This window comes from Bos grunniens, chromosome 5 (genome assembly GCF_055505025.1).
Source record: "Bos grunniens cultivar Pamir isolate PY7600 chromosome 5, Bosgru_T2T1.0, whole genome shotgun sequence".
Lineage (NCBI taxonomy): Eukaryota > Metazoa > Chordata > Mammalia > Artiodactyla > Bovidae > Bos > Bos grunniens.
This window is the reverse complement of record NC_141169.1, coordinates 51,394,534-51,407,594: the sequence shown is the minus strand read 5'-3', so window position 1 is coordinate 51,407,594 and position 13,061 is coordinate 51,394,534. Positions and strand designations below refer to the sequence as shown.

General features: G+C 40.8%; 1 long non-coding RNA gene across 2 annotated transcripts in view; it reads left to right on the top strand.

Moving 5' to 3' along the window:
• Positions 1–303: 303 nt before the first annotated feature.
• The window catches only part of LOC147371933 (uncharacterized), a 200,065-nt gene continuing 187,307 nt past the window's right edge, over positions 304–13,061 (top strand). For both annotated transcript variants that reach the window (XR_015163856.1, XR_015163855.1), the window contains exon 1: positions 304–452. This is a non-coding gene — a long non-coding RNA (uncharacterized LOC147371933). The remainder of the gene's footprint in view (positions 453–13,061) is intronic.

The following is a 13,061-nucleotide window of genomic DNA, read 5'->3' as shown; positions in this document are numbered from 1 at the left end:
GGTAAAACGAGAGGTCTTAGGACTGAACCTGAAGGAACTGCAGCACTGAAAAGTCAGGAGAAGCAGCAAAAGAGATTTGGAAGGAACAGACAGAGGAGGAAGAGAAAAAGCAGGAGAGAATGGTGTCCTGGAAGCCAAGTGAAGGGGCTGTTTACAGGAGGAGAGCGATTGCCTGTGCTAAACGCTGCTGTCAGATCAAGTTAGGAGAGGAATTTGGCAACAGAAGGTCCTCATTAACCTGATCAGAGCATATTCAATGGGGTTGGGGTGGGAATGAAAGCCTGGCTGCAGCTGGGTTCGAGAGGAGAGAACGGGAGACAGTGAGCGCTGACGACTGTTTCAGGTGGTTTTTGTGGACGTGTGTGACGAGTAAAGAGAAAAGCAGAGGAACTTGGAGGGAGCAGAGGGAGTCAAGATAAGCTTTATTTTTTTTTTTATGTGAAGGATTAATGGTATGTTTATGTGCTAATGGGAACATTTCAGTAGAAAGGGAAGAAATGAATGTTACGAGAGAGAGAGAAAGAGGAGTATTGTTGTCATGGAGCAAATGAAAGGCGGTGGGTCTCGTGCACAGACTGGGGCCTGGCCTCATCCCAGCTCATCCAGAGAAACAGGAGAAACCATGGTAGAGGGGAGATGGGATGGGGGCCTGTGGAAGTTCTGGGGTTTTTTTTCTGTTTTGTTTTCTGGTGAGAGCATTTAAAACCACTCTCTTAGCAAATTGCATTTATACAATAGTGTTATCAACTATAGTCATCATGTTTTGCATTAGATCCTCAGACCTTACTTATCATATTACTGAAAGTTTGAACTCTTTTACCAACCTCTCCCTATTTCTTCCATGCCCCCAGCCCCTGGAAACCTCTTTTTAACTCTCTGTTTCTGTGAGTTTGACTTTTTTTTAGATTTCATGTATTAGTGATACCATTTAGTATTTGTCTTTACCTGTCTTATTTCACTTGACATAACACCTCCAAGGTCCATTCGTATTGTCATAGTGGCAGGATTTCCTTCTTTCTCATGGCTGGGTACTACTGTGTGTGTGTGTGTGTGTGTGCGCGTATATACCACTTCTTCTGAAGGTTGTTTTTATTTAAAAATGGGCAGTTAGATCACCAGTGAGAGTGAAGCAGGACTTTGGTGGGAAGGTGCGAGGCAGAGGACTGCTGTTTCTTGTTATGGTCCCTATGGGTTTCGCAGGTGGTGCTAGTGGTAAAGAACCTGTCTGCCAACGCAGGAGACACAAGAGTTGTGGGTTTGATTCCTGGGTTGGGATGATCCCCTGGAGTAGGAAATGGCAACCCACTCCATTATTCTTGCCTGAAAAATTCCATAGACAGAGGAGCCTGGTGGGCTACAGTCCATGGGGTCACAAAGAGTTGGACACGATTGAGCACGTGTGCATGCACACACACACCCATATTACTTCTAATGGATTAAAACATTATACACATATTAATTTGATAACACAAATTTTTAAAAAGAAAGAGAGGGGAATGTCTGGTTTACTTCTGTGGGGAAATGCTTGAGGGAACTCTTGAGAGGAGGGACAGAGCAACCACAGAGGGAAGAAGAGACCAGGGCAAAGTCATGATTCTACGAGATATCAACATCAGAATGAGCCATTGGTGTAAGAAAGATTTCTGGAGACTTCTAAAACAGGAAGAAATATGAAAAGTAAAAAAAAAAAAAAACATTACTGCATTTCAATAGGACTCCTATTGGGCAGGATTCCATTTCTTAAAATTCCAAATATATTTCAGCAGTCAAGTAGTATTAACCACTGACATTTCTGTCTCTCAAATAAATATTTATTTAGCTCTATGGATGGAGGTGTTGGGAGGATTATACTTGTGAAGAGGAGCTCTTTGCATTCTTTTGTAATTTGAAGGCTAGGACTGAAGCAATTTTTTTTCTCTCTCTCTGCCTCTCCCCAACTCTTTCTCTCTCTCTCTCCCCCTCATTACTGTTGCAAGACTTGGGCTTGCATACATCACATTCTCAGGGATGATCTTTATTTCCCCAGGATCTCCTCCCTTGTTCCTGCTCTTATTTAAATCATACTTATTTTTTTCTCCCTTTTTTTTTTTTTTTTTAGTTCTCTCTATACCTGGAGAGAGAGAAGATGAGGTCTAATGTTGGGTACCATTGTTGTTGTTCAGTCACTAAGTGGTGGCTGACTTTTTGTGACCCCATGGAATGCAGCATGCCAGGGTCCTCTGTCCATGGGATTTCCCAGGCAAGAATACTGGAGTGGGTTGCCATTTCCTTCCCAGATCAGGGATCAAACTCGAGTCTCCTGCATTGGCAGGTGGATTCTTTACCTCTGAGCCACCAGGGAAGCCCCGTTGGGGATAATGAGCAAATATTAAGGTATGCAGAACTGAGGAGAATTGATATAGAAAACTCCCGGCTCAGAGACTAAAAGTTAAAAATGAACTTTTGATAGAGCAATTTAGAAAGAAAAAGAAAGTTTTCAACATGGCAGAGTTGGACTAAGAATCTGGAAATTTGGATTTTAATCCTGACTCTGCCACTAGCTGTATGGCTTTGATCAAGTTATATAACTTCGCTGGTCCTTAGAAGCTTTGTCTTTAAAATTAATGGGTTGGGGGACTTCCCTGGTGGTCTGTGGCCAGGGCTCTGCAGTCCCAATGCAGGAGCCCGGGGTTCAATCCCTGGTTGGGGAACTAGATCCCAAGTGCCACAACTAAAAGATGTCACATACCACAATGAAGATGAAAGAGCCTGTGTTTCAACAACTAAGACTCGGAGCAGCCAAATAAATACATGCTGCTACTGCTAAGTCACTTCAGTCGTGTCCGACTCTGTGTGACCCCATACACGTCAGCCCACCAGGCTCTCCTGCCCCTGGGATTCTCCAGGCAAGAACACTGGAGTGGGTTGCCATTTCCTCCTCCAATGCATGAAAGTGAAAAAGTGAAAGTGAAGTTGCTCAGTCGTGTCCGACTCTTAGCCACCCCATGGACTGCAGCCCACCAGGCTCCTCCATCCATGGGATTTTCCAGGCAAGAGTGCTGGAGTGGGGTGCCATTGCCTTTTCCAAATAAATACATAAAAGCATTAAAAAAAAAAACAAAAAATTAATGTGTTGTACTAGATGATCAAACATTAGTGCATGTGTGCACACTAAGTCGCTTCAGTTGTGTCTGGCTCTGCGACCCTATGGACTGTAGTCTGCCAGGCTCCTCTGTACATGAGGATTCTCTAGGCAAGAATACTGGAGTGGGAATACTGGGTGGGTTGCCGTGCCCTCCTCCAGAGGATCTTCCCGACCCAGAGATCAAACCCATGTCTCTTATGTCTCCTGCATTGGCAGGTGGGTTCTTTATTACTAGTGCCACCTGGGATGCCAATACTAGACTAAATTGCAAATATTCAGCTATGTTTTCAATATAGGGAGAGTGTTGGTTGGACAGACTTTGCCTTGGTGAGGAGTATGGGATTATGGGTTGACTCAGGACTTCCTGTAGCTCAGACACCATTCATTGTTAGAAACATTCACCTTCATTTTGAGTGACTATCAAAATGGCACTGAATAAGAAGCAGGCTTACCTTTTATTGGAGGATCTTAAGCAAAAACAAAACATGAAATGGACTTCTTATTCAGTGCCAAACAACAGGGTGCTTATTAGCTCTTGCTAGTCGTGATCTTGTTCTAATCTACTGACCTGGGTCTGCTCCTCCTTCATATTTATTATGATCTGCATCCTCTCAGCTTTATACCTACGTTTCTTTCTTGTCTTTCTAACTCTGCTGCTGCTGCTAAGTTGCTTCCGTTGTATCCGACTCTTGTGTGAACCTATAGACGGAAGCCCATCAGGCTCCCCTGTCCCTGGAATTCTCCAGGCAAGAACACTGGAGTGGGTTACCATTTCCTTCTCCAATTTCTATCTCTAACTCTCTCTTTAGACTTAAAACTCAGTATTATATTCCTGGCTGCAGATCTCTCTCTACTTTGACGATAAATTGGATAGTCCATCTGGCTGTGGATCTGATTTTATCCAGAGTGCACTTTTATTATTGCTCTAGTGAACCTGACCACTATGAGATCTACCCTTTTCTAAGACTCAGATCTAAGAAAAATCACTCCAGTCTTCTAGGTCAAGGTAATGACTCTGATGTTGGTATTATCTTGATACTGCTAAGTCACTTCAGTCGTGTCCGACTCTGTGCGACTCCATAGAGGGCAGCCCACCAGGCTCCCCCGTCCCTGGGATTCTCCAGGCAAGAACACTGGAGTGGGTTGCCATTTCCTTCTCCAATGCGAAAGTGAAAAAGTGAAAGTGAAGTTGCTCAGTAGTGTCCGACTCTTACTGACCCCATGGACTGCAGCCTACCAGGCTCCTCCATCCATGGGATTTTCCAGGCAAGAGTACTGGAGTGGGGTGCCATTGCCTTCTCCAATTATCTTGAAAACTATATTGTAATTCCCTGCATATCAGGATCAATTGCTTTTTTCCTGCTGATTCCCTTGATGACTTTATATAATGTTGAGCTCTTACTAGATGTTTTCTGTTTGCTAATTCATCCCTACTTCTCAGATCCTCACCTGGCTTACATTTTATTGGAGGATCTTAAGCAAAAACAAAACAAAGGAAGAATAGAGATTGCTGAAGGAAGGAAAAGTCAAGAAGTGACTTGTTTCTTCCTCTTTTATTTTCTTCTTCCTGTTTTTATTTTCTCCTTTTCCTACTTTTAATATAGTAAAATATAGCATGCTCAGTAATATAGCATGCTCAGTTGCTCAGTTGTGTCTGACTCCTTGTGACCCTATGGACTGTAGCCTGCCAGGCTCCTCTTATCCATGAGATTTTTCAGGCAAGAATATTGGAGTGGGTTGCTATTTCCTCTTCTGGGGGATCATTCTGACCCAGGGATCCAACCCACATCTCTTGTATTGGCGGGCAGATTCTTTACCATTGAGCCACCTGAGAAGCCCTAATATAGTAATAGGAGTTGTATATTATAACTACCAATATTTGTTTAATTCAATGAAAAATATCTTTTCTAGATAATCACTCTTTTTTCTTTCAGGATACTATATTCTTTACCATTTTATTTATCTTATTTATATAATTTCCTATATTAATTTTATACATTAATTTCCTGTTAATTTCACAACATGTTCCAGTGCCTGGCTTGTGAATGCAATGATCAATTATCCTGTCAAAACTGAAATTCATATAAATTAGCTTAGGTTAGAAACAAACAAAAAAGAGGAATTATTCTATATCTGAAGGTAGCCCTAGTAACTGTAGAGTAATAATTACAGAGATATGTTGTAAGGCACTGGAACCGGGAACTAGAAGATTCAAATCCAAAGTTATTTACTCTCCTAGAATGTTTGATATCTTGGGTCTGCTTCTTTTGGCACATTTATTTTTCCTCAGTTTTCTTCTAGATTATTTTACTATGCTTGGCCTGCACCTCTTGGTCTCAGCCTCTGTTTATCCTGACTGTTTTCCTCAGAAACCAAATAAAGTCTAGTTCCTGTATTCCCAGTCTAAATTCCAAGAAGAGATTCTGATTGGCTCAGTTTGGTCTGATACAAATTCCTTGTCCAATCAGCAGCAGTGAAGGAGAGACTAAGCCATGTCCTACAAACATGGCTATACATATAGGCATGCACACAGGGGTGCATTTATCCCAGACAGTTTCAAAAATGTTGGCAAAGACTGTGATATTTGTTATATTAGTCATATATATTTGTCATATTTAGTATGCCAGGCTGAGAATAAAATTTATAGAAAATAGGCCTTCCCAACCTCCCCCTTGATTTCTTTCTTGAGTTGTTATTGTAATCACTAAAGCTAAAGATAAGAAGTGGCTGATGTCTAAATATAGAAACAAACAAAATAACTGAAGTGCTGTGCAGAGATTTAGCCTGAAGGGCAATTACTTTTTAATTTAATGAGTATTTTAGATCTGGATTTAAGCTATCTTTCTTTGGGTGAAAATTTGTTTGATCCTGTCTTACCATTAGAAAAGTCATACCATGCAGATTTTATGCATTCTTGTAAAGTTCAAACACATTATCTTTTGTTGACAGGTACTAATTAGTGCTAGGAAGGCAAAGGAAAAATTCATTCCATCAAACGACTTAAGTCCAGAAGTATGCTAACTAATGGATTTTTCTAATTAGTTTACTTTTTGTTTTTTTTTTTAACTTTTGCCCAAAGTCTGCTGATTAGTTCGGATTGCTTTGCTGAAAGACTTTGGAGGACGTCTGATATAATCACTGACCTGGGGAAATAAGACTCGGTTTAGGGGACTGATCTTTAGTTAAAGCAGTACTACCCAACAGAAATGTAATGTGAGCCACACATGAAACTAAATTTTTGTGTGTGCTGCGCTCAGTTGCTAAGTCGTGTCTGACTTTGGGACTCCAAGTACTGTAGCCCAGCAGATTCCTCTGTCCATGGGATTTTCTAGGCAAGAATACTGGAGCAGGTTGCCATTTCCTCCTCCAGGGGATCTTTCTGAATCAGGGATGGAACCCACAACTCCTGCATTGACAGGCGGATTCTTTACCATGGAGCCACCTGGGAAGCCCATAAATTTTCTCTTAGTCACACTGAAAAAAGTAAAAGGAAATTAATGCTTAATTTTAGTAATTTATCTAAGCTAGTATATCCAAAATATTTTTACTTCATCATGCAGTCAAATGAAAATTAATGAGATACATTACACTTTTTGTACTAAGACTTTGAAATTCTGTGTTTTACATATACTTATAGCATAAATTTCAACTCAGATGCTAATTTTTCAATGATTAAAGAGAAATATAGTCCTACCAAAACAATAAATTTGTGTTTAATGGGAAAATATTTTATGCTGCTTCACTGTTTTCATTTAAATTTAAATGAATTAAAATTAAGTAAAAGAAAAAATCCAGTTTCTCTGTGTGCACTAGCTCCATTACAAGTGTTCAGTAGCCTTGGGTGGCTAGTGGTCATTGTGTAGGACAGCACAGCTTTAGAGGGTGGTATTCATAAGCCCTGAGGCCAGAGTTTATCTTCTGCTAGTGGAGTTTAACCTAAGAGGGAATTTTTAAGTGAATAAGCCCACTCTTCCACTGCTCAAGTATTGCTCAGAACTCTGCCTTTGGCCCTGTCACTACAGACAGTGGTTCACCTGGTCTCACCCTCACCGCTGCAAGTGCCTCCAGTTCCTCTACTGCTGCCTTGCCTCTGGAAGGGTGGTCCTGCCCTACACTCTGCAGTCCTGGCCCATGTCTGTCTTTCTCTGGGGCAGACTTTTCTATATAAACTTTCCTATAGTCTGTTTCTTGAGGCAATAGTTCTGTGACATTCCCCATTGATCTTAAACGAGCTTGGCAAATACTGCAGACTTGGAGATGAGCATGTTAAGGACCCTGAGAACTACTACAGCCAAGGAACTTGCTTTACTTTGGTACCAAGGTAGGGAGTCCCCCAGTGGCCTACTTTTTAGGATTCAGTGCTTTTGCTGCAGGGAAAAAGCGATGGCACCCCACTGCAGTACTCTTGCCTAGGAAATCCCATGGACGGAGGAGGCTGGTGGGCTGCAGTCCATGGGGTCGCTAAGAGTCGGACATGACTGAGCGACTTCCCTTTCACTTTTCACTTTCATGCATTGGAGAAGGAAATGGCAACCCACTCCAGTGTTCTTGCCTGGAGAATCCCAGGGACGGGGGAGCCTGGTGGGCTGCCGTCTATGGGGTCGCACAGAGTTGGACACGACTGAAGCGACTTAGCAGCAGCAGCAGCAGCTTTCGCTGCAGAGGCCTGGGATCGATCCCTGGTTAGGGAATCACCCCAAATGCCATACATGCCCCACAGCAGACCACAAAAAAAGAAAAAAAGTATACCAAGTATTCATTAAAAGGCAACACACCTGGCAACAAGGTACAAGGTAGAGCTGGCAGAACTCACCTATCAGAGGGGGTTCTGAGCGATACTTAAGCAGTGAAAGAATGAGATTATTCGCCATGCCTGGTTCCATCCCCTCAATTTCTGGGGAGCCCCCTCTTCCTTTATGCTTCCCAAATGAATGCAACAACTGTTCTGACACTGAAAAGCTGGCAGTTTTCATGAATTTCTTTTGTATCCCTGATAGCTCAGTTGGTAAAGAATTTGCCTGCAGTGCAGGAGACCCTGGTTCGATTCCTGGGTTGGGAAGATCCCCTAGAGAAAGGATAGTCTACCCACTCCAGTATTCTTGGGCTTCCCTTGTGGCTCAGCTGGTAAAGAATCCGCCTGCAATGCAGGAGACCTGGGTTCAATCCCTGGGTTGGGACGACCCCTGGAGAAGGGAAAGTCTACCCACACCAATATTCTTGCCTGGAGAATTCCATGGACTACAGTCCATGGGATTGCAAAGAGTTGGACAAGACTGAGCAACTTTCACTTTCTTTTGTAGTTATCAGGCTTCCACTCACCTCAGGAGTTCTTCCACACTGGAGTATGAACTAAGTAGATTGATTTGAGAAATACATGGAACTGAGGAAAGCATATGAATTTGGTGCCAAAGACAGCATTTTTATTGTGGTGGTGAACTCAAGGAAATAAAAAACCAACAAAATGCTTGGGGTGATACTGAGTCTGTCTCTGAAAAAAGTAAAGTGTTAGTTGGTCAATCATGTCCGATGCTTTGTGACACCATGGACTGTAGCCCACCAAGCTCCTCTGTCCATGGAATTTCCAAGGCAAGAATGTTGGAGTGGGTGGCCATTTCCTTCTCCAGGGGATCTTCCTGACCTAGTGATCAAAACTGGGTCTCCTGCATTGAAGGTGGAGTTTTTACTGACTGAGCCACCAGGGAAGCCAAAATGGGGGTAATAATACTTATTTTACAAAGGTGTTCTGAGGATTAAATAAAATTGATTACATAAAATGTTTAACTTACTCCCTGGTTATATAATAAATGCTCAATAAATATTCTTACTAATATATCCTCCCCCCCAAAGCTGTTTATTCTCGGTACTTGACAAAACAAGATTTACTAAGAATATGTTAACTCTGTGAAGTACAATATATAAAACAAAACTGATGGTTTTATATAATTTCTGTTACTTAACCCTTGACACAGTAATTTGATTGTAATTTGGTTACTTTTAGAACTGGATGATCATTGTGCCATGAAAGACTTGTTATCCAGGACAAAAAATTGATTGTGTAGGCTCTTAAAAACATGTTCCAGTTAAGGTTCTTTAAAAAAAAAAAAAAACTTAGATGTTTGTGATCTGTGTCTCTGCACTGAAAATAACATTCTTTTATTTCCATATCAAAATTTTAATGTGATTTAATGCTAGAACATTCTGTTTTCTCATTCTAAAACTTTGTTGACCTGATTTAATCTGCTTTTCTATTGTCTGATGATGCTTTTGTTGACAGAATCAATGAAAATTATCGGGTTAAGTAGTAGAACTCTTTCCTTTTTTCTTCTAAATAAATCTGTAATGTACTTGTCAGACTTCAAATACGTGATGGAACATAGCATAAATATGCCCTGGATAATTGTGTTATGGAAAATAAAAGGTCTAGACAATAAGGTAAGAGCCAAGAGTATTTGGAATTCAAATTGATTAGAGATATTTTATAATGTGGGTAGTAGCTAGAAACAGATCAATAGAGCAAGAATGTTATGGCTTTTGGAGCATGGTGTTCATATTAATGTATATTTTGGAGTTACATGCAATGGTCTTCACACTCATAGACCATTTGTATTCATGTCCACCCCCTTCATCCCAGCCCACCAGCTCATACCAGGCAATGACATTAGCCTTTTGATCTTCACTCCCACACTCCCACAGACAGAGCTGCAGTTCATGGGGTCGCAAAGAATTGGACACGACTGAGCGACTGAACTGAACTGGACACTCCCACACAAACATAGTGAATACCCATTGCCCTCCAGATGAAATCCAGACTGCCTAGTCTGACATCAAGGTACACTGTTACTGTGAGCATTATACAGGGTAATATAAATGAATTCATTAATTCACTCATTCAGTATAGGCTTATTGACATCTGCTGGCCCATTCCCTTTGCTGAACTTTGGGTGTATTTAGATGGAGATCATGGTCCCTGCCCTCAAAGCAAAGTGTTTATTTTTTAGAAGGGAAGACGAATAAGTAAAACATCATCCACAGTGCAGTATGGTAAAGATGTAATAGAAGTCCACCTTGGATACTGTGGGAAGTTCAGAGGAAAGGTACCAGTTTCTCCAACTTTCTCCCACTACTTTATTCAAGCTTCCTGTAGAGTGATCTGTTTGCAATTCTCTTAAATACTATGCACATTCCTACTTCTCTGACTTTGATGATGTATTTTTTGGTGCTTGAGCTCTTCAGCTTCTGTTTATTCATTTAACCAGCAAGGATTGCAAGTATACCACATGCCAGAACCCTGTGCTATACATGGTTGAGACTTGAATGAGAGAGGCGCAGCCTTACCTGTGTGAAGGTACCGGTGTCACCTTTCCCAGCCTCTCCTGCTCCCTCTAACCCCACTTTCCCTGAGCACTGAGTCCTTGGTGATCTCTTTCTTCTTGAGCTTCAGTGAACTTATTATCTGTCACAAAGGATCAATCAATACTTACTGGTTGATTAATTTATCCATAGTAATAGAACATGCAAATGTCATGTGGAGATAAAAATTTTGGATTAGTTTAAAATTCTACTCTTTTATCTTTAGTTGGATGATAGTTGGTAATCTTCTAATCTGTTAAATGAGCAGAATGAACTAGAAATTTGTTATTTCCCAAGTATGCAATTAAAAATATTTTTTATTTACTTGCTTTTATTTTATTTTTGGCCTCAATGCTTGGCTAGCAAGCATCTTAATTCCCTGACCCAGGATTGAACCCAGGTCCCTGGCAGTGAGAGCACCAAGTCCTAATCACTGGACCACCAGGGAATTCCCTATAGATATATTTTTAAATCTAAAATTTTGCTATGGGTTTAATAAAATTAGATTGAATTTTTGTTCAGAATTTGTACTGCTTGTGGGAGGAAGCATCTAGAGGAAGGGGATGGAGGCCAGGTAGAGAAGGAAGAGGATGAGGAAGACTAGGAGAAACAGGGCAATAAGATCAAAGGCCTTTTTTGGCAGAATATATCCCCAGGGCTTTCCTGGTGGCTCAGACAGTAAGGAATCCTCCTATGCAGGAGACCCGAGTTTAATCCCTGGTTTGGGAAGACCCTGGGTCAGGAAGATCCCCTGGAGAAGGGAATGGCTACCCACTCCAGTATTCTTGTCTGGAGATTCTAAGGACAGAGAAGGCTGGTGGGTTACAGACCATGAGGTGACAAAGAGTTGGACATGACTGAGTAGCTAACATACAACACATAGCACAATCCCCTTTTCAGGGCTTCTTACTTCCTACTCCCCATGTCAAATTTTGTGAACAAGCTGAATTTGTTGTTAACCTGTGGTATAAAATTCATATATTGAAAATCAGTGGCTGGCTTATGGTATAGGAAATGTATGTCTGACTTCCTAAATCTCTCAATATATTTTTCATATGGTGGAGTAAAGTGAGTTGTTTTTTTTTAACTGAGTGTATTTTTATAAATATCAATAATACTCAATGTTAAAACCTTCCAAAACAAATAATTATCTCTTCTAGTTTCTCATGTGTTTCTGATACTATTATCAAAGGATCATGAACAAACTCCATTTTTTAAATTTTAGACCAGATCTACTGGGTGATTCACTTTATTCAGCATTATTTTACTGAGCACCTACTGTCTGCTAAACAAAAAGTTTATGTAACTGGTGAATGAAACATAGTTTTACTCTCAAAGTGTTTATAATCACTGGAGGGGTACATATTCTTAGTTATGGGGCTTCCCGAGTGGCACTAGCAGTAAAGAACTTGTCTGCCAATGCAGAAGATATAAGAGATGTGGGTTTGATCCTTGGGTCAGGAAGATCCCCTGGAGGAGGGCATGGCAACAGACTCCAGTATCCTTGCCTGGAGAATTCCATGGACAGGGGAGCATGGTGAGTTACAGTCCATAGGGTCGCAAAAGAGGCAGACACAACTGAAATGATTTATCATGCACATACATTCTTAGTTATAGAAACAAGTATGCTATGTTATAACATTTTACATGATATTCATGTCTATTTTTATTTAAAATTTCTTCATGCTTCATGTGCTGTGTGCTATGGACTGTAGCCCATCAAGCTCCTCTGTCAATGGGATTCTCCAGGCGGTGATACTGGAGTGGGTTACCTTGCCCTCTTCCAGGAGGTCTTCCTGACCCAGGGATCTAACCTGTGTCTCTTACATCTCCTACATTGGCAGGCAGGTTCTTAACCACTCGTACTACCTGGGAAGCATAATATGCACATACACACATAGGCATCTACTCCTGCATTCATCACACCCTTGGCTAAACATGTGTTAGCATGGAGAAAAATATTTGTGTGTACCTACAAATACACTTCTATCTACTACACAAAAGAAGTTTCATACTTAGGAGAGATTACATTGCTGAGAGAAGGTCTGAGATTGTAAATGATGTTATATATTAGATTCCGTATATTTTGGATCATGCCTTCCTTACAAATCTGGTGAGAGCTATGGAACCTCTCCTAAGAAAGATCCTAATGATGTGAAATTTTAGAAGGTTGGTGGATTCCCTGAAGTCCGTTTATATACCCTGGGTTAGGAACCTCAGGCAGAGACAAGAGCAGAGTTTCCTATAGAAAAATTTGAAGTTGCAAGGTACTGTCCTGTTTAACAGCTTCGTGCCAACATTTTAAAATTAAAATGTTGACAAATCCCTATTAAGAGTCAAATGGAACATCTAAATCCTTCAAGTTTAAAATTCTTTGTAGCTAACTCAAATAAATGTGAACAGCCCAAGGAATTAATCTTTCATAGGTCTACTTAAATACCATGTTATAAACTTTTATAAATCAGTACATGTAAATCTTATCTTTTTCCTGTAGCAAATCAGACAAGCAGTTATTAATAGACTATTACAGTTACTGTCGGAAAGGCTTTTCTTTCCTGGTGAGAGGTAACACCACTTGATGGGATCT